This window comes from Lissotriton helveticus, chromosome 1_1 (assembly GCF_964261635.1).
Source record: "Lissotriton helveticus chromosome 1_1, aLisHel1.1, whole genome shotgun sequence".
NCBI lineage: Eukaryota > Metazoa > Chordata > Amphibia > Caudata > Salamandridae > Lissotriton > Lissotriton helveticus.
Genome location: NC_136057.1, coordinates 1756870778 through 1756897948, shown reverse-complemented (window position 1 = coordinate 1756897948; position 27171 = coordinate 1756870778).

The window sequence follows — 27171 nt, the reverse complement described above, 5'->3', positions numbered from 1 at the left end:
AAAAGTAAACTTTTGCAAGATTGCCAGTTCGATAACATTGGCTCTCCCCATAAAAGTAAGAGATAAACAGCTCCAAGATCTTAATAACTTCCTCATTTCTTTTACTTTTCAGTCCAAATTACTTCAGCAATTTCATCAATATTTTTGGGAACTTCTATCCCCGGGTATTTAATTTTGTTTTTAGATCCTATCACCGGCGTGATCATATTCCAATGCATGACCTCAGTCTTCTGATGGTTAACTTGGTAGCCGGAGATACTCCTGAAGTCTGTTTTATAATCTTGTAATGCTGTTTAGGGATTTATTCAGGTTGCTTGTATAAATCATTAATTCATCAGCATATAGTGCCACTTTCAAAAACCATCCTTTGAATTTAAAAGGAATGATTTCATGAGACCTCCTTATCATGTTAGTTAAAGGTTCTATATAAAGGTTAAAAAGGTGGCAAGGGCGGGCATCCCTGCCTAGTACCTCTTTTGATCTGAAAACCTTTCGATAAGCTACCATTAATAAGTATTTTTGCTACAGGGGCCGAGTATATACTCGCTCTTGCACTTGAGAAATTCTCCCCTACGCCGTAATGAAAGATGACTTCCTGCAGAAATGACCAGTTTACGCGGTCGAATGCTTTAGCAGCATCGAAAGTAAGGACTGCAAGCAAAGACTTTTCCTGAACAGCAATATCGATTGCTCCAATAAGTTGGTGAGTGAGATCATGCAACTGTCTCCCCCAATGAATCCCTTTTGGTCATTATGAATACATTTATCTGATATGAATCCAAGTCTTTTATCTAAAATCTACGTTAAGAGGTTATAGTCGTTGTTCAAAAGGGATATGGGCCTATACGACTCACATTTTAGGGGATCTTTACCAGGTTTTATAATCAAACTAACAGTTGCCTCGTTCCAAGTTTTTGAAGCATTAAGCCTTTTAAATAGAATGTATTAAAAATGTCTGCTAATTTAGGGGTTAAGGATTCCTTTAGAGCTAAATGAAGCTCATTTGTGATAGCATCTGGGCCCGCAGCCTTTCCTCTTTTTAGTCTATTAAATACCTCCATGACCTCTACCTCTGTTATAGCTGCATTTAATACTTCTCAGGAGTCTACATCCAGCTCAGGAATTTGTTAATCTCTTATGTCCACTACTGAAGCTAAAGGTGAAAGATCTTCCTTGTGCAGTGACTGAAAAAAATCTACCAAGGCTTCTTCTATGCCTGCCCTATCTTCTGCTTTTCCCCCTTCACTGCCATGATTTTATTTCTGTTGGAGTCAGTTTTAAGCTTCCATGCAAGGAGTTTTCAGCTATTTTCCCCATACTCATAATTTGATAAACAACTGGCCTGCCATCTCGTCCTTACCCTATCCTCCAGGTAGAGTGCTAGGTCATATTTCTTTTTTAATATTTCTCCTATTGCTTTGTTTTTTTCTTCCTCCGAAGTTGCGGCTTCCCACCTCACTTGTTTTTCTAGTATATCGGCCGCTAACTGAGTGAATTTAATCCTTCTCTCTTTATTCCTGCTTATTGCTAGACCAATTAAAACCCCTCTAAGCACGGCTTTATAAGCGTCACAAATTACAAGGCGAGATGTTTCTCCATTAACGTTATCTTTAAAGTAATTTACTGTTGTATCTATCAGCTTATCTGTAACTTGATGGTCTAGCAAAAGAGTGAGATATAGGGGTCGATTCCGATTCGGGGAAAAAACCGTCCGTACGATTTTTATCCGGAGCCCTCTTTGTACGAATCGTACCCGTCCGTCCGAGTCGCGAAGTACGATCCGTATTCCGTGAATCCGTCCGAATCGTTGCGATCCGTACATATTGTAAGGCTGAAACCGTGAACCGTACGACTCGTACACATGCCGTACGACCCGACGAGTACGATCCGGACCGGGGTGTGAGGACGCGATTTGTACGGTCCACGTCAGGTAAGGGAGAGTCGTACGGAAAAGCACACAAACACATACACACCGTACGGTCGGTACCCCCCATGATCGCAGGGGTACGGTGCGTACCCCTGAGATTATGGGGGTACTGACCGTACGGTGTGTATGTGTTTGTGTGCTTTTCCGTACGAGCCGTACCCCCATTGCACGATCGGTGTACGAGCCGTACCCCCATTGTACGATCGGTGTACGAGCCGTACCCCCATTGTACGATCGGTGTACGAGCCGTACCCCCATTGTACGATCGGTGTACGAGCCGTACCCCATGTATGGTCGGTGTACGAGCCGTACCCCGTGTACGAGGCGTACCCCCATTGTACGATCGGTGTACGAGCCGTACCCCATGTACTATCGGTGTACGAGTCGTACACCGATCGTACAATGGGGGTACGGCTCGTACACCGATCGTACAATGGGGGTACGGCTCGTACACCGATCGTAAATGGGGTACGGCTCGTACACCGATCCTACAATAGGGGTACGGCTCGTATACCGATCGTACAATTGGGGTACGGCTCGTACACCGATCGTACATGGGGTCCGGCTCGTACACCGATCGTACAATGGGGTACGGCTCGTACACCGATTATACAATGGGGGTACGGCTCGTACACCGATTGTACAATGGGGGCACGGCTCGTACACCCCATGATCGCAGGGGTACGGTGTGTACCCCTGCGATCATGGGAGGTACGCACCGTACCCGGGGGGGGTCGTTCCGTACCTGTTTCGGCACGAACTCTGCTTTTACGGCTGTTTTCAGCTCCCGTAGAAAAAGGGTCGTACGGTGCGTACCCGACACGTATCGTACTTGCTGGTACGTAAATACCAGCCGCGAACCGTACAGATGTCGCGTACAGCGGGTTCCGAGGGAGAATCGTACGGAGATTAGAGTTGTATGGTGTCTTGTACGACTCGTACGGAGTACGGCTCCTGGTACGAATCGTACTTCGTCGTACGTACAGGACGTTTACAGGTACGATTCGTACGTGGAAAAAACGCTCCGTACGACGATTTGGAGCGCTTTTTACCGGATCGGAATCGACCCCATAGTGTCCACTTTTTCTCGCCCTGCATGAAATTATGGCATATGTCTAGCTGGACTAAGGAGTGGTCAGAGAGATGGGCAGGCACATGAAGCACTTTTTCACCTTTTTGCTTAATAGTGTATCTATTAAAAAGAATTACATTTTAGAGGCCTGGCCATATTTTAGATTCCTGTATGTATATCTAATACTATGGCCCCCTTTGGTCTTCCAAATGTCAACCAGCCCCAAGTTGACTTTAAATCTATTCATCCACTCTCTCATTTTAGGAAGATTTGTGGCTCTGCCAGGCGAGTACCTAGCATTTTTGGGATCTAATAAAATATTAAAGTCACCACCTAGAGTAATTGGTGGGGACGTTGTGATTAACTGCGCATAGAGGGACTGAAGTGGTGCAGGATCATCCATATTAGGGTCATAGTACCCAACCACAAAGAAAGAACTATCTCCCAACTTGATCTTAGCGAAAGCCCATCTGGGTCTGCGCATTCCTCAAATATTGTTAATTTCAATGATTTTTTGATAATTATTGCTACTCACTGCACTGCACAAACTACAGGGTTGGTTTGTGCAAACACTGTTCCCAACCCAATTTTCACGTTTTATAATTTCGAGCCACTCTGCTTTGAGAAGGTGGGTTTCTTGCAGTATTATAATATCACTCTCCATTAATTTAATATATTCAAAGATTTTTTGTCGCCTTCTCTTTGTTCTTAGCCCATGCACGTTCCAAGCCGAGATTTTTAACTCACCTACCTTAATAAAAGTTTGTTATTCTGCATTTTACCATGGCCCTGTTGCCGTAGGTCTTGCATATCGGACAATATTTTTTTGACTTTTTTCCCCAATGCTCCCCACCAGAAAGAAAAATATTTAAATTGTGCTAAAAAAAAATGAAAAAACCCACACCACTATCCCCACCCTTGAGAACCCTCCCTACTGTCATTGAACAAGCCTAATTGCCCTGCTAGAAAGCAGCTGTCGTAAGAATTTAACTGTTTGGATCTTGCACATTGCTCATTGCTTATTACTTTTTGTTTTCATTCGTTCTAGAAATAACTCCACTTCTTTCGGCTCCCTGATATTGTGGGTCTGACTATTCTACATCATCCTCAAAAGGGCTGGAAATTTCATTTGGACCGTTCCTCCTTCAGCTCTCATGTCTTGCATATAATTTCCTAGGGTCCACTGTCTATCCGCAGTTGCTTTGGAGATATCAGAACAAATGTTATAATTGCAGCCGTCTTTAGAGAGGGTGCCTAATTTCAAAGCCTTATTCAAGATACTTTCCTTTAGAGTGTAGGTCTTAAAATTAACAAGTACTCGTGGATTTTTCCTTACTTTATTAGGCCTAAAAGGGTCCCTATGTACCCTTTGTATGTCTTCATCCAAAGTTTTTTCATCTAGCTCTGGGGTGAATTCTTTTAGCAGTTTAACTATGAAGCTCCTTATCTTCTGCCCTTTCGAACCTTCTGGAATATGTAGCAGTCGTAAATAATTACGCCTTGAGTTATTTTTCCCTGAGTTCTTTCTCAGTTGATCTAAGTTTATCAATGTCATTTTGGCAGAGTTTCAATTCCTCCCTAGTCTGCTCCAGTGTATTTTCGATGGCCACAACTCTGTCAACTAAGGCATTGACCTTGGACTCCAGAGAGTCACATGTTGCCTGAATTTTCTCTTGATTTTTTTTTGACTGTGCGAAGCTGATCTTTATTACTTTAAAGAGTGACCCCATAATTCACCGATTTCAGCCTGTGCAGGTGTTGCTGACCCCTGTTCTTTATTCGTCGTATTCTGTTTTAAATTATCTTCCCTCTCCGGTGCCACATCTATTTTTAGGCCAATCTCATCTACATGGTCCTTTGACATAAGGGCTTGGAATCTATTAGGGGTTTCCATTTTCATTATAATTGGGGAGAACATTAACTTTTGTTTAGCGGGGTACCCTCAGGTGGTACTTCCTTCTTTGGGTGTCCCATATCCAAGTGTTGACTTCCCTTGCACCTTAAAGAAGGAGCGAAGAGAATGAGTAACTTTTAGATTGAATGCCTTTTTTAACTGCTCTTTTTTGGCTGTTTTGGCGGGTCTAGTTGAAACTACAGCTCTTTGGCCTATTTGTTTTTTATTAGTGTATTTCCCTGTATTGCCTTCTGGTGACGTAGTTTGCTCTTGCCCTTGTTCTCTCTCCATCCCGGTCCCTGTCAAAAGAGCTGTGTTGTCAACTCTGGGGGCAGGTCCAAATTCAAATTCTTGTTCCTTAGTGGGTAGCAGGTATCTTTGATTTTTCTGTCTGTAATATCTTCCCTTTCAAGAGGTCTTGAATCTGTCTTTCCCTTTCTGGAAAGAACCCTCTCTTGGAGCACCTGTGGTGTTTGGAGCGTTAATATGGATTGACCCAGTAAGTCTCCATGCAGTGAGATCACAGAGCTAAAATTCAAAGCAGACAGACCCCTTCTCTTGCCCCTTCCTCTCTTCTTGGCTGAATTCATGCACACAATCTCTTTAGCACTGCCTATGACTATGATCTCTTTACTTTCGTCCTTAATATCGTTGTCAGTTCTCCTGCAAGCCAGCCCTTCATTATTGCAAAAGCAAAAAAAAACAGTAAATATCTGTGGGCTTCATGGGGGGTTGTAAGGGGGGCCACTGAAACTCACTTTCAGTATCTCTCCCTCTGTGGCAGCTGTCCAGAAGTCTCCCGCTCTTTCCAGCACTCATGGAAGGCTGGGACGCTTGCTTTGACCTGGTCCCGCCTCCACCTCCGCCTCCACCCTTGCCTCCGTACTGCTGAGCTCCCGGTGCCGCTGCCGCTTACACATGCCGGAGTTCCGATTCTCGGTGTTTCCTCACATCTCCGACCACCAGGCACGCCTGTGATCCCGCTGAGTGATTCTCTGTCTTTTCCCACATGGATTCTCAATTATGAAACCTGCAAGAGCCAGCTTCATCTCCTCTGCATGCTCTCACTTAGCGGAGCTCGCTACCTAGGCTCCTAGCCGGCTGCCATGTTCTCCTAAACAGCAGAAATATTAATTGAGTTCCACAAACCATACTGACTCAGGCCTGAGAAAGTAGGGGTGACAATGTTGTAAAATAATGGAAAAAATTATGAGCAATGAGAGCCTACTAATTAACACTTAAATATCAGTTAGAATTGAGGCATTGGAAATACAGTCTTTGCCCCCTAAAATAGGCACAATTTGAGAAACAAATGCGGAGAGGATGTGGCCTAATGGGCTATGGTGGTCAATCTCAAATCTGGGGAACCAGGTTTGAGTCTCGGCAATGACGCTCAACATCCTTTGATTCTTGGCAAATCACTTAATCTCCCCGTGCCTAGCCAAAAAATTAATGTGACCTTGTGTAATGCAACTGGTGCTCATGTAAAGCGCTTTGATACCTGGGACCTACGGGTCAAGTTTGTGTTATATAAAAACTTCGGGGGGAAAAAAATGTGCCTTTCTGGCATTGGTTGTAGTACACTCTGGTGCAATTGTGAGAGGTTTGTTCATACCATACAGTTTGATACTCAAACTAACGGATGCATGGAAGTAATATGTAGGGGAATCCAGAGTGATTACTTTTTATTCTAATATGTTTGTTGTTTATAATGACTTTTTTTGCTTTATACCTTACTATATTCAATGTTAGCTAAAATTGATAGCAGTAATTATGACTAGTCTGGATCTAAGGATAAATTGCTCTAAGACCTTTAGCATGAATTGTGGCCATGGGGCAGCCAGAAGGAGAAAGATAATTTCTGTCTCCTCTAGCCCAGTTGATTTTACCTTAACCTTTCCGTACCTAGGTCGATGGAATAACACAATCAAAACAAGAAGGTTACTGTTCTGCAAATCAATAATGGCCCTAAAATTTTTTAGCAAAAGAATGTGTAGAAAACCCATTGGGGAGGTGCTTACAGTGTATAGGGCGACCTGCGTAGCAATTGTTACATATGGTGCTGGATTGTGGGGACACGCTAATGTGAGATCATTACAGGTGGTGGAAAACTCCTTCATGAAATATCTTTTAGCTGTTCCAGAAAGTGTATCTACATACGTTTGCCACACTGAACTCAGGGAACCATATCTAGAAGATACAATAAAGGTTGCACCGGTTCTGTTATGGCATAGGGCCTGGACCACCGAAGAATGTAAATTAAACCGCTCCATCTTGAACGATGTGATGAGGCTAGACAACGGTGGCAGGGTTGGATGGCTAAGTTATGTGAGGAAGTTTCTCACCGACCTACATCTGGAAAGCAATTTTGTTGAACCTCTATCTATGTGTGATATCTCCAGAAAAGCACTGAAGGAAAAGTGCATGAGTTATCTGGAAAAGCGTAGAACAACCAATGAGATGTCGAAACAAACGGTGGTTGCTCACCAGTTGATAATAATTACCCCAAAAAAGCAGCCATATGTAAAATTGCAAATGAGTGATTACATGAGGTTTCTTCTAACTCATTTTAGATTACATTTTATATTCAGGTCGCTTAGCTTCCCCAATATGAATGATTGGACAAAGGTTTTACCCAAATGCCCATGTGACGAAACTTCTGAACAATCAGACATTCATATCCTTTTCTTTTGTAAATTTTATTCGATTCCAAGACGAGGATGGATTGTTCCGTTGCTGAAGATCATGGAAATAATCGCTGACGTCCTGCTTTTTTAGCTGTTCAATGTTTGGATAATATTTTACCTGTCGCATCTATTTCAGCATTTTTTAAAAATGTTTTCAGATCGCAGAAATCTATTATATCCTGATTGGTGATGAATTACTAGTATTTTATGATGAGATTCTGTAAATTGTGATTTTATTGTACTTTTATGGTTCTTCTCTTTTAATAACCGAATAAAGAATTGATGATAGCAGTAACTAACCCGTTACGTAATTGGCCCAGAAAAATGTTCAATATGTGCAATATGTAAACATAGGGCGAATGCAATGCACAATACACCAATAAACAAAAGACACTGACTATATCAAGATTTAAAACAAAAGTTGCTGGCAGAATACATTTTATTGTGAATGGCTTACCTAAAACACGATATAGAAAGGTTTTGGCCTTCTCAAACTTCTGCAATTAGTTGTAGTCCAGAAAAGACAGTTTACACACTTAAATCGATCCTTTTGCACCAGTTGCAAGATTCTGAACTTTCTTTGTGCTGTGGAATAGCAGCCAACACTAATACAGTATATGGCCACCATTACAAGATGGCCAGTAACTTGAGGTGATATTATTTGCCCACTGTTACTGATACTAGATGTCATTTACACTTCAGTTACCAGCCCACAAATGTTTTGACGGGGAGTGGGCGGGGTAGAGTATTTGGTTTTTGACTGTGCTCTAGTTGACACACCTGAAAGACCCGGGCTGGCACTCTCACACTCTCTAATTGCAGAGAATTTTGGGTGCAAGAATACAGGGCCACTCGTTATTGAGCACAACAGCTACCTGTAGCGTCCTCTCCAGCCATTTAGAATGCAAATGACCACGAAACACACAGAGCTATGTGGTGCACTTCTTTATTCTTCAGAGTGCCACCATTAACTGTGCACACTGCGTCATGAACTTTATCAACCATGCCCAGAAACACACAAACGATTATGTCATTATCCTACAGAGTCCTTCAGGGATCAAAAGGGACCACTATTGATATCTGTAAGATACTACAACTCCCCCTTTGTTTAATAAAAAATACAAATATTATATATATATCTATCATAGTTCTTCAATAAGTTTTCAAGAGGCTTGAACCAGTCTTCCAGGCCTCATCTTGTGAAGTTGATGAAGCAGAAGGGTGGGGCCTTCCTCAGGCACCGGGGATGAAGAGGTAGGCGTAAGTTGTAGGGTCTCCAGACTTTCAGGTGAGCAGAGCTCACTTCTGACATCTGGAGCCAACAAGCATCGAGGTAGGTTCTTGAAGTGTGATGAATCTCTTGTGACTGACTTTCCAGGACGTTGCTCGTCACAACCCTCAGGGGTTCAGCATTTAACCCGAGCATAAAACTTACATTTCTATTTTTGCTTGATCAGGACCCGGTCTCTTTCCTTGTAAACCATGTCCAGAGCACATTAGCCTTTATCAGCATAGATCTTCATTCTGGACTTGTGCAAGAAATTCGCAGTATAAATCTTGTTCGCATATTTTCGACATAGGAATGGTCCATTGCGGCAATTTGGTTTCCATGGCTCTCCCAAACATCAAGGTGGCAGGGCTTTTATATGCAGTGGAATGGGGAGTTGATCTATAAGCACAAAAGGCTGAACATAAAGCCTATTGAAGATCACAGCCTTCTAGTGCAGCATACTGAACTACTCTCTTTAGGTTGCCCATGAAGCGTTCAACAATTCCACTGGTCTGTGGCCAGAGAGGTGTACTTTTGTAATGTTTAACATTCATGTTAGTGAGAAAATCTTTAAACTCTCAGCTTTTGAACAGTGGGCCATTGTCAGACTTGAGAATGGATGGGGCATTCCATATTGCAAAAATATAATTTAATGTCCTAATTACTTTGTCACGTGTGGTTGACAAAAGGTCTTCCACAAAGGAAAATTGTGAGAACTCATCAACAATTACCATTAGACAGTGTCCATTATTAATGGGTCTAATCAACTGCAATGCTTTTGTACACCTGCTTCAGGAGGTTAAACATTACCAATGAATGCTGCACTGTTTTGGGAAACAATCAGTTGCACAAATGATAACCCTTTAATTCTCTTTCAACTCTTTCATCATGGCAAGAAAGCCACACTCGGTCTCAAATAGCTCTGTAAGTGGCAACGATGTCTCGATGACCCTCATGGGCTAATTCAATTACTTGTTGTTGCACATTCTCTGGAATAACAATTCTAAAAGCTCTTAATATAATGCCTTCTCGAGTGACAGAGAGTTCCTCGCTCACTTTTTGGAACTTTTGGTATTCAAAGTAATCCGTAAGAGATCGAGTGTGTTTCTTCAAGGACTGTTGGGCAATAATGTCTTTGAGAACACACAGATCTCGATCTGTATTTGTAGGAGCAAAAATTAGTTCCACCAAAAGAGCTGCAGGTATCCTTGACTTGACTATAAAAATAACATAGACCTCAGACGCTTTAGATGTAGTACAGTGACACTGCAGTGGCACTCGTGAAAGGTAGTCAGTGAGACTTTGATCATTCCCTATGCACAGTAATGTCATCATACTCTTGCAATTGCAACGCCCACCTCTCGATGTGAGTTGACATCTGGTTTCCCAAAAACAGTGAGCACGCCTGGTGGTCAGAAACAAGGGTGAAGTGGTTTCCGAGTAGAAACACATGAAAGTGATCACAAGCCCACACTGCAGCCAGACTTTCTTACTCAGGTTGTGAATAAGCACTTTCGGTCTGTGGTAGACTCTTGCTTTCACAAGCCACAATGTGTCTTTGAATGTTGTCATGCCCACTGTGCTGAGCAAGGATCGCACTCACCCCCACTGGGTTGGCATTTACTACAATCTCAGTATGAATTTTCAGATCAAATACCCAATTTCAGTAGCATTCGAAATTGCATGTTTGATTTTCTTAAAGTTTCTATCACATTCAGGTGACCACTTGAACACAGTGACCAGCAGGGCATTCAATGATGTCATGCTTTAACAGCGTTTCCAGTTGTTTCTCAACAGCTTCCTGCAAGTGAAAAGTGATTTGACTGTGTTGTTGAGCAACAGGACAAATGTTCTCCTTGATACCAGGTTGCCCCTTCATGGTCTGAAGCCTTCCTACCCCATGAAGCAATGATGGGAAACTGATTTACTATGTCAGCATGTGCATTTATGTTATAGTTGATCAAAATCGGACATATGGGAGCAGCAGTACTGAAACTGAATAAACATGCACTTGACGAAGTACCTTTAAGAACATGTATTGGTGCTTGTACTTTCGTCTTCTTGGTTGCATGTTTTCTAAAAATGATCCTTGCTTAGAGGCAGCCAACATGTATACCTTTGTCGTTGAAGTTGTGTGACGGGGTATCAGTGACAGTTTATTGTACTTCTCTGCTGGTATGATGTTTATCAATGCAACACTGTCAATGACAAACGGTATAAATTAACCTTTCACTTGAGTGTGATCATGGGGCAATGTCCGAAGGAACGTGGCTGTTTCCTGTGGCGATCTAGCTTGGATTTTGACTGTTCCCTGCATGAAGCCATACCCATGTGCTCACGTCATTCACCAGTTGACAACATCATTGAACAACCGTCTTCTTCACTGTCACTCGATAATGACATTGAGAAACCTTTGGAGATGAATTTGATGATCATCAACCTCGCTTAGTTTCCATTCGCTTCAATTGGAGTCGCGGCTTGGACTTATAGGCTTGGCTAAAGGGTTTCTGGAGCTTTCTTTGTCCATTTTCTTTTCTCGACGTGATGTAGTCAGTTTCTCTTTTGCTTTGAAAACCGTTACAAAATGGTTTTCTTTCCTACAACCTTTGCATGTTTGTCCAATGGTGGGACATTTACCTTCATGCGGAAAGGAGAATCCACATCAGAAGCACTATTTCTTTCCTCTGAGACATTGCTTTATGACCCTCGACCTTGTGTCTCTGCTTACTTTTCATGTTCAATGCTGATTCACTCTGGTCTAATGAACCTTCTATATCAGCAGCTTGTCAATCTAGACTTTCTTCTGCTCTTACAGCCATGATCACTCTCTCCAGACTGAGTGTCTCATGCAGCATACATTGCCTGAACAAGTTGGAAAGGCAATCATCGATGACTCTGAGATGGTGGCTTCTTCATCATTTAATTCATTGAACTTGCAATGCTTGATGAGGGCCTACAGTCTTTCAGAAAACTCATCCATCGTTTCTTCACCTTGCTGTCTGTCTTGGTTAAAGATGTACCTTGGATAATCGACATTCAGCATTGGATTGAATTTGAATCCTAATGCTGCCTTAATCTGATTGTAACATATTTCATCAGCTTATGGTATTTTCTTTATTGCTTCCTTTAATCCCTCTCCTGCAAGGTTCTTTAGGTTTTTGATTATCTTTATGTCATCTGATTCTTCTAGCGTGTCAATGAAATCATCAAATGTTTCAATCCAGCAGGCCATCTGGTGCTGATATTCTGTTTTTTGGCGGTGGGGAATGGAAGCAGCATTTTCAAGAACAAGGCAGCATCATAACTACCTGTGGACCTTCCTGCTGCCAAGAGCTGTACTTGCTCTGGCACCCTCTGCTACCCACGTGAACCTGCTCCATTCATACATGCTCTAAACCCCAGCTTTGTGTTTGCATCAATGTTGCTGTGGCCGATCTGATGTCGTATTGCCTCTTTTTCATCTTTGGCAGTGAGTAACTGGTTTGTCCCATGTACATGATCTTCACCATTTTCAACCTTCTGCATCATACCTGGTATTCACTGCCCTTAGGGTATCTTGTCACCTGGATGCATCTGTTTTTGGCATACTTTTACAGATCTCTATCACAGCCTTCTGAGGTTCTCTGTATCCAGTTGTTGCTGCCTTTAGTGCTATCACACAGTATGTATGCTGGCTGTGTTATGTTGCAGAGCAATACCTTTTCATTCGGCAGGTTCTTGGTCGACTCTGCCTGAACTTTCCATAAGGCCTTGACTTTCTTTGAAAGCCTTGCACTGGATGGAGTGGGTTTTTGACTCCACATATGCCACCGCCTATTGCTTCACTTTGATTGAGCAGTCTGCTGGACCTCGGCAAACTGTTAAGGATAGCACTCTTATTATTTTGAGTTACAGATCTTTTAATTCATCGACAGTTGTAGCATCCTCCTCCACCCGGTAGCATGCAAATGACCCCGTCACACATGGAGCTCTGTAGTGCACCTCTTTATTCTTCAGTGCAATCATTAACTGTACGCACCGCATTATTAGCTTTATTAACCACACCCAAACAATTACATCATTCTCCTACAGAGTCCATCAGGGACCAGAAGGGTACCACTGTCCAGTTCTAGCAAGACACTATACTACCGTCCCCTGGATAGCAGTCTGATCAACCTGTATTCAAGACCTGAGACTTTAAACGTTTCCTCCAAGATTCACCTTCATGACGCTGCAATGCCTAGCCTTAATTTCTGGATTGCATTTGTAATCGCATACATTTTGGGACCCCCTCTACGGTTAAGTTAATGACCAGGGAAAAGAGAGGACAACATTAAGAAGAAAATATACTAAAATTCCCCCATGGTCAATTCATACTTTCTTATATGGAAAGACTCATAGAATTAATCTGTTAGCCTTCATATTAACATAGGTACAACACAGTTAGTTCTCTCATTTTGCTAATTTTATTAGTTTTTCTTTTTTCTGTAGTGTATCAAAAATATTTTTTCTTTTTTTAAAATTTATTTTTTCCTTTTTGTATACATCAATTCATAAACATAGGTTATAATCCAATCAATATTCAAATGCAGTGAGAAATACCATGATCTTTACAATATATTTAACAACCAAGTGTGTTTATAAGGAAAAACAACAACACCCTGTCTATCACACACCAGTCAACATGCACACTTACTCATTCATACATTTCCACACTCTTTCCAAACTCAAAAGAACAATTTCTAAGGTTGAGGTAACACAGGTATTATTTGTGTATTTTCCACGCCAGGTCTACGCGCGTTTCGGTGGATTCTGACCACCTTCCTCAGGACCAGATTAGAAAGAGTTTTATTCTCCCCTCAGCGTGAGTGTGAGGGTACCTGAAATTACAAAAAGAGTATAGTGTACCTATAGCTTAGTTTCAATCGAAGGACACATGACTTAATCTATCGTGTTTAGTAACGCTAATTGAATGAACAGCACTATTTTTTAAGTAAATGCAAGTAAAATCTAACAAGTAAAATCAAAATACACTGTGACACAGTCTCGATAATAGAGCATACTATCATGTTCTTTGAGGGAAACTGGGAACCATTCATTTAGTGCACTTTATGATTGGTCCATCAGAGATAGAGTCTCTTCTATGCTATTTGCTCTGAGCTCTAAGTGATACATATTCACAAATTGGTCTCACCTTCAGATCGGTGATACCCAGATATGTCTGGTTTCTTTTGTGTACGGGTAATGACTTTTCTTTACCATGAATAGACAAACAGGCGCTGGAGGAAAAGACATGTCTTTTAAGAACTTCTTTTCAAACTCTGTACTCATAGTTAGTCATGATGTTGACAAAGTGTGCTCTTACCCCAAATTTTTTTCACTGGTATATCAATTGGGGATTATTCTTTGACTTGGTGTCTGGAGTAGGAAGAGGCGTTTACTTTTCACCGTGGCTTACAAGATTTATTATCCTGACAAAAATAAGCTCAGATTATATCACTTATCTCACATGTTGCTCTAATAGTTACCCAGATCCGGATTGTATTTATCGACTAACCTTTATTTCTGCTGAAAGGGCGCACTTGTTGGTCTTCGTAATTTTCATAACACGTGATAAATGTTATATTCCTTTCTGTTATTCCTTCTCATAGTTTAATGAATCTATAAAATAGAAAGTAGTATCTTTCACTTTAGGTCATATTCTATCTGTATGTTGTTTATTACGATATTTATAGGACTACACCCTTTAGTCTAAGCCGTATTCTAGCTGCGTATTATATCGGTTCTCTTTTTAAAGTGGTGATCCCCAAAAAATTAGGTCCACACTCCTTTTAAGATATGCTTTTAAAAGAGATTGAGCTGCTACCCTCGTATATATCAATGTACACCACATAAAGGGCCTGACACGCTTTAAGTTGAAGTATGCGTGTCACCAGCCCACATTGTACTTGTCCCTTATCAAATACACGAGTCTTTCAGTTTATTATTTACAATGATTATTTTAAAACTGAAACTTTCACGGGCACAACTAGACGATAAAACTAATATAATGGCATGTTCTCAACACTGCAGTCGTGCCTTTTTCAGTTAGATTTCAACGGTGTTCCCGGTCATCCTGCCTCGTTTCTCCTGCTCCGGCAAACGTCGCTAAGGTTGACTAATTTCTGGGTTTTAAATAGGCATTACAGGTTCGCGCGGTTTGCATTTTCGGCGTCTCATAACCCGGAAGCAGTTGGATCGGGTTCTATCCTTCTAACAGACGGAGCTTGACTTCCGGTTTGTGAAAACGGGCGCCATCTTTGAACAGGTTCGTAGTATAGTAATCAAGCAACACAAATTGGTTATTATTATAAAAAAGCCTTGTTCTTCTAAGGGGCACTGGGGTATTTAAGCAATCTTATTAATTATAAAATACATTAAGTTTTTGGCGACAATGGAAAGTTCTGAGAAAAACTATTTTTTATTACCTACGAATTACAGGGTGAGTCTTACTCGCCAGAAAGTTGATTGTTCAAAAGGGTATTGATTTTCAGATAGTGGTAGATGACACTTCATGACTGGGATCGATATTATCTACCCAGTTTACAGATGTCTCAAAGATGTAGATGAGGTTTACCACTTTATATGTTCTTAGTAACAAACCAAGCTATATTCTCATTAAGTCCCCTGCGTACACTATCAAATTGGAAGATCCAAAAGCTCTCCCGTTTCCTGCGGGTATGTTCCATTAATTGACCTGTTTTATGTTGCACTTTCTCTAATATGCACCACCGCAGCTCTGCTTCATTATGATTCAAGTCTATACAGTGTTGCACTAAAGGTGCCGAAGTTTTCCTCATTCTCACTGCCGACTTATGTTCACTAAATCTGGTGCGAAATTCCCTACCGGTCTCACCAATATAGGCGAGGCCGCATGGGCATAAAATCGTGTAAACGACATTGCTACTTCTACAGTTTGTCAGTGATCTTAAATTAGCTCTGAAATTGTTATAATCCATTGAGTCAGTTACAATTGCGGCATCACAAGCATGGCAAGATCCGCATTTGTGGTTGCCAATCACTGGATCCTGGCCTGTTATGGATGTCTGAATACTGTTTGTCTTCTGTTTACTTCTGGTGTGGACTAAGCGATCTTTTAAGTTTTTGTTCCTTCTGTATGCCACTAAAGGTTTAGAAGTAAAGGTCTCACTCTCATCTGTTTCAAGTATGCCCCAATTCTTGTTGATTATGTTTTTGATTTTGTAATTTAATGATGAATGGTTAATGACACACGTGATTCTGTCTGAGGGTTTTCGTTTGGTACCACTCAGTAAAGAATCCCGGTCATAATATTTGCTCTTTTAAAAGCTTGCCGAATCAATCTATGGGGGTACCCTCTTGCGAGTAATCTTGTTTTTAATGCTTCTCCATGGCGTTGGTATTCCGTCAGGTTTGTACAATTCCGGCGTGTCCGGAGGAATTCGCCAAACGGAATTGAGTCCTTTTGGCAGTGTGGGTGGAAACTCCCAAACTGTAAGATGGTGTTTTTTGCAGTTGGTTTCCTGAATAAACTCACTTCTAATACTCCACTACTGCCAATTATCTCTATATCTAGAAATTCTACTTTATCTTTGTGGTAATTAGAAGTGAACCTCAAATTTGGGTCACTCGAGTTTAGCCACAGTATGTAGTCCCTCAATTGTTCCTCGCTGCCGCTCCAAACAAAAAAATATCGTCAATGAATCGACGCCATAAATGAACACTTTCAAAAAAGGGTGCAACCTCGTTATATACATTTCTTATCTCCCATTCGCCCATGTAGGCATTCGCTACACTCGGGGCGCAAGATGCTCCCATGCTGGTGCCCTTCACTTGCTTGTAAAGGGCACCATCATAGTCAAAGAAGTTGTTTAACAAGACAATCTCTAAACATTGCAGGATAAACCCATCAGGTCAATTTTCAGGATATCTGTGAAGCAGAGATCACACAGCCTGTAACGCTTGACACTGAGGGATGTTGGTGTACAACGCCTCAATGTCAAGCGTTACTAGTATGTCAGTGGCAGTGTCAAATGCGATGCCCTCTATTTTGGTGATCATATCTCCCGTGTCACGGATGAATGAATCATATTTTTGTGTTCGTGGGCACAGAAATTTGTCTATGTATTTTGATAGTGGCTCTGTACTTGACCCAATCGTGGAGATAATCGGTCACATGGGGGAGCTGGTTTCATTTTTGTGTGTCTTTGGTAGACCATACAGGGCTGGTACTACCGGACAGGTTTTATTCAAAAAAATAAGTTCGTCTTCACAAATGAAACCTTCTTCAAATGGGGTATTAGTTATTTCTCTTATACTTATGCTGAGGCGTTGTAATTCCCTCGGGTGTGCTGGTCTATAATGTTCCTCAATACTCAGCATATCTAACATCTTTTTATTGTATTCACTTTTATCAAAAATAGTGATGCCCCCACCTTTGTCGCATGGTTTTATTATTAGATTGGTGTTTCTCTCGATGTTCTTCAGGGCTAAATTTTCTTGTTTTGATAAATTGAAGTTGGGTCTGTTGGTTCCCGTTAAAAGACGTGATATATCTTGTAGAACCTTCCGTTCAAAAATTTGAACTTCGGGTCCTACCACATCTAGTGTGGGTGTGAAGCTTGAAGGCGGTTTACAGCCAGATAAGTTAAGGTTTTCTTCCTCACTAGTTCTATTTTCAAAGAATTTTTTAAGTCTGACTTTTCTGAAAAATGCGAATAAGTCCTCATGAAGTTTGAATTTATTCAAGGGAATACAAGGAACGAATGATAACCCATAATTCAATAATGTTACTTCTTCATTATTTAAGTTGATGGACGATAAGTTGTAGATCGGCATTGTATCTTTTGATTTATCTGCATTTTTGTTATCATTTTGGTCTACCACCAGTATTGTTGGTTTCGTGTCTTCACATATTGTTGCTGAGGTTGAGGGCTCATCATTTGATGTCCTCCCCTGTCTTGTTGCCAATATACATTCTTGCCCCTGTACGGACCTCTCGATAAAAAACCCCGAGTATGGGTTATTTGATATCCTTGTCTACCTCTGAAGGGGGGTCTAGAGTTGAAGCGTCCCCTCCCTGAGTCTTGATAATTATCTGTATCAGAATCGGAAGAGCCAGTATCTGAAAAATTAGTATCGTTTCTCCTATAGGTGTTATCATAGTTGGGATTGTAACTTGCTTGGTTACCTCCTTGGTAATAGTTTGGGTTCAGATAGGGGTAGATTTTTTCTTTCGTGAACCAACGTACATCTTTCTTTAGCTTTTCAGTTTTTTTGTTGGTCAAATATGTATCGAAATCTTTCATCTCTGACTGAATCTTTTCAAGCTTATTTTTAGCATTGTCAACAGCACTAGAGGATTGTAGCTTGTCTTCTAGATCTTGGATTTCCTTACTGAGTGATGTTAATAGGTCTCTCGCAGTTTCAATGATTAACATCATCCAGTCTCTGGAGCAGCGGTTTGAAATCAGTGACCACCGCTCCAGAAACTTGCGAATTTCAATAAACAGAGCGGGAGCATTGCGAACCCTTAGGCCAGATGGAATTACTCCCTCTTTGAGATATGCAAGCATATAAAATGCATGTGACTCTATGCGTTTCATTTTTTTCTTTAAGTTTAAAAGATTTTGCCATTCACTATTATCCCCTAATGTGGTTGGGGCGATGTTGTTCCCATCTGTTACTAGTCCTAAGAGGGAGGTAAACTCCTCATCAGAGAACCCAAACGTTTCAAGTTTATCCATAATGATGGAAATTTATTGTTAAGCTATTTATGGGAGAAATGTACTTTTAAGAAGGTGACAATTGATAAGTTAATCAAGAAAGGTTCACTCCTTCAGCGCAGACACCCCGGTGCACAGATATTTCACAGCAATGTAATTCTAACTTTGAAGGAAAACTAATTCCATTCCTATGTTCAAACTCATATCCCACAGTTAAAAAACCGTGAATGCAATCGCATAAATTTTGGGACCCCCTCTACGGTTAAGTTAATGACCATGGAAAAAAAAGGACAACATTAAGAAGAAAATATACTAAAATTCCCCCATGGTCAATTCATACTTTCTTATATGGAAAGACTCATAGAATTAATCTGTTAGCCTTCATATTAACATAGGTACAACACAGTTAGTTCTCTCATTTTGCATATTTTATTAGTTTTTCTTTTTTCTGTAGTGTATCAAAAATATTTTTTCTTTTTTTTAAAAATTTATTTTTTCCTTTTTGTATACATCAATTCATAAACATAGGTTATAATCCAATCAATATTCAAATGCAGTGAGAAATACCATGATCTTTACAATATATTTAAAAACCAAGTGTGTTTATAAGGAAAAACACCAACACCCTGTCTGTCACACACCAGTCAACATGCACACTTACTCATTCATACATTTCCACACTCTTTCCAAACTCAAAAGAACAATTTCTAAGGTTGAGGTAACACAGGTATTATTTGTGTATTTTCCACGCCAGGTCTACGCGCGTTTCGGTGGATTCTGACCACCTTCCTCAGGACCAGATTAGAAAGAGTTTTATTCTCCCCTCAGCGTGAGTGTGCAGGGTACCTGAAATTACAAAAAGAGTATAGTGTACCTATAGCTTAGTTTCAATCGAAGGACACATGACTTAATCTATCGTGTTTAATCTATCAATTACTTTATACACTTGCTATGAGACACCACATTGCACCCGAGGTCAGTAACGCTAATTGAATGAACAGCACTATTTTTTAAGTAAATGCAAGTAAAATCTAACAAGTAAAATCAAAATACACTGTGACACAGTCTCGATAATAGGGCATACTATCATGTTCTTTGAGGGAAACTGGGAACCATTCATTTAGTGCACTTTATGATTGGTCCATCAGAGATAGAGTCTCTTCTATGCTATTTGCTCTGAGCTCTAAGTGATACATATTCACAGATTGGTCTCACCTTCAGATCGGTGATACCCAGATATGTCTGGTTTCTTTTGTGTACGGGTAATGACTTTTCTTTACCATGAATAGACAAACAGGCCCAGGAGGAAAAGACATGTCTTTTAAGAACTTCTTTTCAAACTCTGTACTCATAGTTAGTCATGATGTTGACAAAGTGTGCTCTTACCCCAAATCTTTTTTCGCTGGTATATCAATCGGGGATTATTCTTTGTCTTGGTGTCTGGAGTAGGAAGAGGCGTTTACTTTTCACCGTGGCTAACAAGATTTATTATCCTGACAAAAATAAGCTCAGATTATATCACTTATCTCACATGTTGCTCTAATAGTTACCCAGATCCTGATTGTATTTATCGACTAACCTTTATTTCTGCCGAAAGGGCGCACTTGTTGGTCTTCGTAATTTTCATAACACGTGATACATGTTATATTCCTTTCTGTTATTCCTTCTCATAGTTTAATGAATCTATAAAATAGAAAGTAGTATCTTTCACTTTAGGTCATATTCTATCTGTATGTTGTTTATTACGATATTTATAGGACTACACCCTTTAGTCTAAGCCTTATTCTAGCTGCGTATTATATCGGTTCCCTTTTTAAAGCGGTGATCCCAAAAAAATTAGGTCCACACTCCTTTTAAGATATGCTTTTAAAAGAGATTGCGCTACTACCCTCGTATATATCAATGTACACCACATAAAGGGCCTGACACGCTGTAAGTTGAAGTATGCGTGTCACCAGCCCACATTGTACTTGTCCCTTATCAAATACACGAATCTTTCAGTTTATTATTTACAATGATTATTTTAAAACTGAAACTTTCACGGGCACAACTAGACGATAAAACTAATATAATGGCATGTTCGCAACACTGCAGTCGTACCTTTTTCAGTTAGATTTCAACGGTGTTCCCGGTCATCCTGCCTCGTTTCTCCTGCTCCGGCAAACGTCGCTAAGGTTGACTAATTTCTGGGTGTTAAATAGGCATTACAGGTTCGCACAGTTTGCATTTTCGGCGTCTCATAACCCGGAAGCAGTTGGATCGGGTTCTATCCTTCTAACAGACGGAGCTTGACTTCCGATTTGTGAAAACGGGCGCCATCTTTGAACAGGTTCGTAGTATAGTAATCAAGCAACACAAATTGGTTATTATTATAAAAAAGCCTTGTTCTTCTAAGGGGCACTGGGGTATTTAACCAATCTTATTAATTATAAAATACATTACGTTTTTGGCGACAATGGAAAGTTGTGAGAAAAACTATTTTTATTACCTACGAATTACAGGGTGAGTCTTACTCGCCAGAAAGTTGATTGTTCAAAAGGGTATTGATTTTCAGATAGTGGTAGATGACACTTCATGACTGAGATCGATATTATCTACCCAGTTTACAGATGTCTCAAAGATGTAGATGAGGTTTACCACTTTATATGTTCTTAGTAACAAACCAAGCTATATTCTCATTAAGTCCCCTGCGTACACTATCAAATTGGAAGATCCAAAAGCTCTCACATTTCCTGCGGGTATGTTCCATTAATTGACCTGTTTTATGTTGCACTTTCTCTAATAGTCACCACCGCAGCTCTGCTTCATTATGATTCAAGTCTATACAGTGTGCACTAATGGTGCCGAAGTTTTCCTCATTCTCACTGCCGACTTATGTTCACTAAATCTGGTGCGAAATTCCCTACCGGTCTCACCAATATAGGCGAGGCCGCATGGGCATAAAATCGTGTAAACGACATTGCTACTTCTACAGTTTGTCAGTGATATTAAATTAGCTCTGAAATTGTTATAAACCATTGAGTCGGTTACAATTGCGGCATCACAAGCATGGCAAGATCCGCATTTGTGGTTGCCAATCCCTGGATTCTGGCCTGTTATGGATGTCTGAATACTGTTTGTCTTCTGTTTACTTCTGGTGTGGACTAAGCGATCTTTTAAGTTTTTGTTCCTTCTGTATGCCACTAAAGGTTTAGAAGTAAAGGTCTCACTCTCATCTGTTTCAAGTATGGCCCAATTCTTGTTGATTATGTTTTTGATTTTGTAATTTGATGATGAATGGTTAATGATACACGCGATTCTGTCTGAGGGTTTCCGTTTGGTACCACTCAGTAAAGAATCCCGGTCATAATACTTTGCTCTTTTAAAAGCTTGCCGAATCAATCTATGGGGGTACCCTCTTGCGAGTAATCTTGTTTTTAATGCTTCTCCATGGCGTTGGTATTCCTCTGGAGAAAGAAGTCTGCAGAAAACACCCAGAGTGCACAAGTAAATGAGTCTTTAGGGGCGTGCAAAATGTGTGTATTTTAGGGGCATATTAACAACGCTTTGCGATAAATATCGCATAGCTCGCTTAGTGCACATTTTCTATTGCCAGCTATCGCTGGATTTTATTGCCGAGATAGCGCGTTAAATTTCGCTTAGCGCACATTTCTCTATTGCCAGCTATCGCTGGATTTTATCGCCGAGATAGCGCGTTATTAGCAACGCATATCTCAAATGCGATAATTAATCCAGCGATAGTGGCAAAATGTCTGTTCACCGCATGGAATCCAGTGCAAATAGGCCAGCGATAGGGCAATGCTTCCTGATATGCCCTGGTGGATTCAGCCCCACAATCCATCTCCCATTGTGAAGAAAGTTAAGTAGTGTTCTGAGCAGGTGTAAAAATTCCAGCAATTAATGCGGTTAGCACAACTTTTGTCATCGCTAACCGGGTCCGGGGCCTCATTGCTAATAGGTGGTCGGTCTGTTAGTGGCCGTTTTTGTAGACTATTGTTTGGGAACGTCTACTTTGCATGTCATTATCGATAAATATCGCTGACATGCAAAGCGGCACATAAAACAGTCGCTTTCGCCATGAAGCTGTCGCTAACAGGATAAAAATATCGCTGCTTTCGCGGCAAAAGCTAACAGGATAAAAATATCGCCGCTTTAGCGGCAAAAAGTGCCGCTAAAGCGGCGATACTGCCCTTGCTAATATGCCCCTTAATTCCTTGTAATTGTGTGACATTTAAAAAAAATTAACCATTATGTGTAAGTATGCAAAATACAAATCTGTCATTAGGCTGTATATTTTAGTATGACATTTGTCTTGCATTAATTTTTTAAGCAAGGACACTTTGGCTCAAAAACAGTAGTATCAAATACACAAAGGCTGCATTTCATTTCGTAATTGTGTGAAATTTTGGGTGAGTGTATTTATGCAAAATACAAATCTGTCATGTGGCTGTATATTTTAGTATGAAATTCGTCCTTGCATTAATTTGTGAAGCGAGGGCACTTTTGCACTAAAATATTGGTACGAAATACACAATGGATGCATGCAACACCACTCACATTGTGGTTGTTTGCTTTATTCCCCTACTCCTACGTTAGGCAAATGGTGGCTTACTTACGCAATGCCGTGCAAGAGCATCATTTTGTGAAGTTCGTCTAACAAGTGTATCGCGAAATTCACAACTACGCCTGCATAATTTAAATTTCGCCCTGTGTCTATAAATCAGCTGCTGAGAGTCACGCGGTGCAGTAGCGTAGTAGGTGGCTTCAGGGGTACTGGGGATAAAATCAGGGCAGTGAATATCCAACCACCCTCCACCGTCCTCATCCCAATCAAGAAAGGCGATATATTGGCTTAAAGATTAATTAACGTAATTAAAACTTTAGTGGGAAAACAAACACAAATAACGGAAAAAATATAAAGACCACCCAACATCCAAATATTTCCAAGCTAACATCCAACAGCAGTTTGAAAATACCTACCGTCCCAAAATACTTCCGTCTACAAAAAATGATAACAATGAGCCCGCAAGTATGTTTCTATACACCCATCCGTTTTAGTTCACGCTCTGTAATCCACTATACCCCTTCGAAAGCCCCACCTCCGTCCCCGTCTTCTCCAGATAAACCAGGTAGCTGCTCGCAAACAGACATTTATTGTTCCACATTATACGAAAAAACCGCTGATGCCTCGCCTGCTGCCTGCTAATCCTTTCAAAGCGTGTCCCATTTCTGTTTTGTTGCTGTCACTCCCTTTCTGTCTAACAGGTCCGCGGCATATCTCAACCCAAATTGCTCCCCGTGCACTTATCTGTGCTTCCCAGGTGCATTATGATGCAGTTGCCTTCAGGCTTGAAACTGGCTCCTGTATGTGCAAAGCAGTGTCTGCTGCTCGAGGGGTCGCCAATGATATACAGCCACCGCGGCTCTCAGGAAAAAAAGGTACGACATCGACACCGGGAGGATTGGAAATGGGCGGGATAAGCGAGAGATGTGTAAAAAAGGAGCACGAATAAAATTCAGCAATGAAAGATAAATCAGACAAAAGATAAGATGTATATGGGTATTAATGTATGGGTATTAATGTTCTTTTAAAGAAGGCAGATAATACTAATAATACTAATAATGATAATAATAATAATAATAATAATAATAATAATTAAGCGAAAAATATTATATATTATAAAAACAACTATAAATAAAAATAATAAGGACATCAATATTGAGGGTAATACTGGTAATGATAAAGGTGTTAATCGAAAATATAATTCTAAAAGCAATTAGTAATAACATAAAACCATTACATGCAATATAAATAATGATCACATTAATAACAATAATTCCTATGATAGTAATAATTTTAACAGTATGACAGAATACTGTGCAACATAAAATGAAGTATCTTATGCCAGAATGTGATATGTTCTCACTTTACAAAATAATTGAATTTTATTCTGGAATTCTCAGTTAGTACAGTCACCAAGATTGAAACCATTGGTTTAATATTGCAAACAGATGCAAAAGCAGGTGCACGAACCAACTTCGTATATTTTGGAAAATACTGTAATAAAAATCAACTATAACCTTCAGCCCTATTCTTCTCAGTGGTGTCCCTGCAATATGAAAAAAAAACATTGAACTCTTGCACTCAGCCGTTATTACCATAATTGTTTTAAAAAAACTTATTTTATTGGCATTTGTCACATATACGGTACAGGAAGTTGATACATGGGGGCCCATTAGGATGCCGTCGTGTAAATGGACCGCCCGCCATAAGGTTGGGGGTCCCATGGGTGATATTAGGATGCACCCGTCACAGTGGTGGGCGCATCCTGCATCCTTAACATTGTGGCGGGCGGTGCACTCAGCACCACCCGCCACAATGTTAGGAAGGCATGTCGTGCACTTCCATGCACAACATGGCAGACACCGCACGGTGCCTGCCATGTTGTGCATGGAACTGCTGCACCCACCACCCCCGCAACAGGCCCCCCTAGCAGACGCCGCATGCCATTCCGTGGCCGCCACGGAAAGGCATTCCTCAAAGCACATTGTAATATGGCTGGCGGTGTCAAACAGACACCGCCACCACATTGCAGCCTTTTCCGCCCGGTCGCAAGTCGGCGGACCATCTTTCCGTCCGCCGCGGACCCACCAGCCATAACAATATGGCGGAGGGTCTTTCCTACAGGGATGGCGGGCGGATTGCCCTTGCTGGCCCGGCGGTGACCACCTAATGGGCCCCATGGTGTCGATTCAAGCATTTACAAATTTAGTTAATAGCCATTCAGCATAATAATACAGAAATCAGGTCAAGTACAACTGCAATCAGAGGTGAGACACATTTATAAACAGGTTATACCACCCGCTCATAATCCTCTAGTAAACGCTGCATCATAGGAAAGGGGTAAGCAGCCATAGGAAAGGGGGGAGTAACAAAAAAACACTGGCAAACTCAGCTTGTTGAACTGAAGGACGCTGTGTCACTGGGTTGTGAGTGTTAGTGCCAAAAGCTGGATAGTGGAGCTGAGGGAAGGTTAGTGTGGTGAGCGGGGAGGGTCGTTGGGGGGAAGGCAATGGGGGTGCCTTCTCATGCACAGTAAGGTGAGGTGTGGCTGAGGTATGTCTAGAGGTTCCATATGTGAGTGGTAATAGCTCAAACTCCTATCTGAAGTAGGTAATAGGTGACCTTCTCAGTCTATTTGTGGGATGTCTTGTAGTATCTGGTTCCATGCTCACGCTCAGCCCACCTGATTAGTTTCCATCTCCATTCCAGCAGGGAGGGACTCCCAAGGGATTTCCAAAACATAATGGTGCATATTTTAAGGACTTATCGGCGAGGTATGGGCACTTTATCGCAGATAAAGTGGCAATAAATGTATCGCCCCATTCACAAGCTGGTGTTAACAGCGATATCACCAGTTTGCCTGCGATATTTGCCGCAAAAAACATCGCCACAGATGACACCAGCAAATAAAGCTAATGATATGCAGAGTAAGCGTTCCTGTGCAAAAAGCGGCAAAGACACCACTTCGCAACATTCTCAACGACCAGCCAGATTGGCGATAAGATCCCAAAACAGGTGATAAGGCGCGTTACCTGCAGGGATTTAACACCTGCTCCTACCTGGTGTAAAGTCGGATGACAACCTGCACCATGTAAGGGAGCTGAGCACAGAGCCACACCTGAAGAACAACAGATGCCATGGAGCTACTGCTCATGCAGCTCGGACACCCAAGTGGGTAACAACATCCACTACCACGACCCCCAGGACCCCATCCCCCCATCCCCGGGGCCCTACACCGGGCACCCCCGACAAAGATGTGTTACATCAACTTTACGAAATCATGAACAAAACGATTTGTCTGATTTCGCACAATTACAACACTCAACATTCATGTGTGGTCAGTAAAAGGAGAATCATTAGTTCATCTGAGAAGTTTCAAACAAATCATTTAATTCAGAATAAACCAAAAACAACTATTTTGGAGAGTCATGGCGGGTCTTCTCAGGACAATCTGTAAGTCACAGCCTGCAAGACAACATTCTAGATAAGAAGGTGTGTCATGTGCTCATCAAAGGACAGAGAGAGAGAGCGAAAGAGAGAGAGAGAGAGAAAGGGAAGAAGAGAAAGAAAGAAAGAGAGGGAGAGAGAGATAGAGGAAGAGAGAGAGAGAAAGAGAGGGAGGGAGAGAAGGAGAGGGAGAGAGAGAAAGAAGGAGAGAGAGGAAGAGAGAGAGAGAGAAAGAGTGGGAGAGAGAGAAAGAAAGAGAGAGGGAGAGAGAGAGAAAGAGAGGGAGAGAGAAAGAGGGAGAGAGAGAAATAGATGGAGAGAGAGAAAGAGGGAGACAGAGAAATAGCAAGGGACAGAGAGAGAAAAAGAGGGTGAAAGAGAGTGTGAGAGAAAGAGAGGGAGAGAGAGAGAGAGGGAGAGAGAGAAAGAGGGAGAGTGAGTGAAAGAGGGAGAGAGAGAGAAAGAGATGGAGATAGATAAAGAGAGAAAAAGAGGGATAGAGAGAGAGAGAAAGAGAGGAAGAGGGAGAAAGAGTGCGGACACTGCGGACCTAGGCCTCACTGCTCACCTGCTGCCACCGGTGTGACT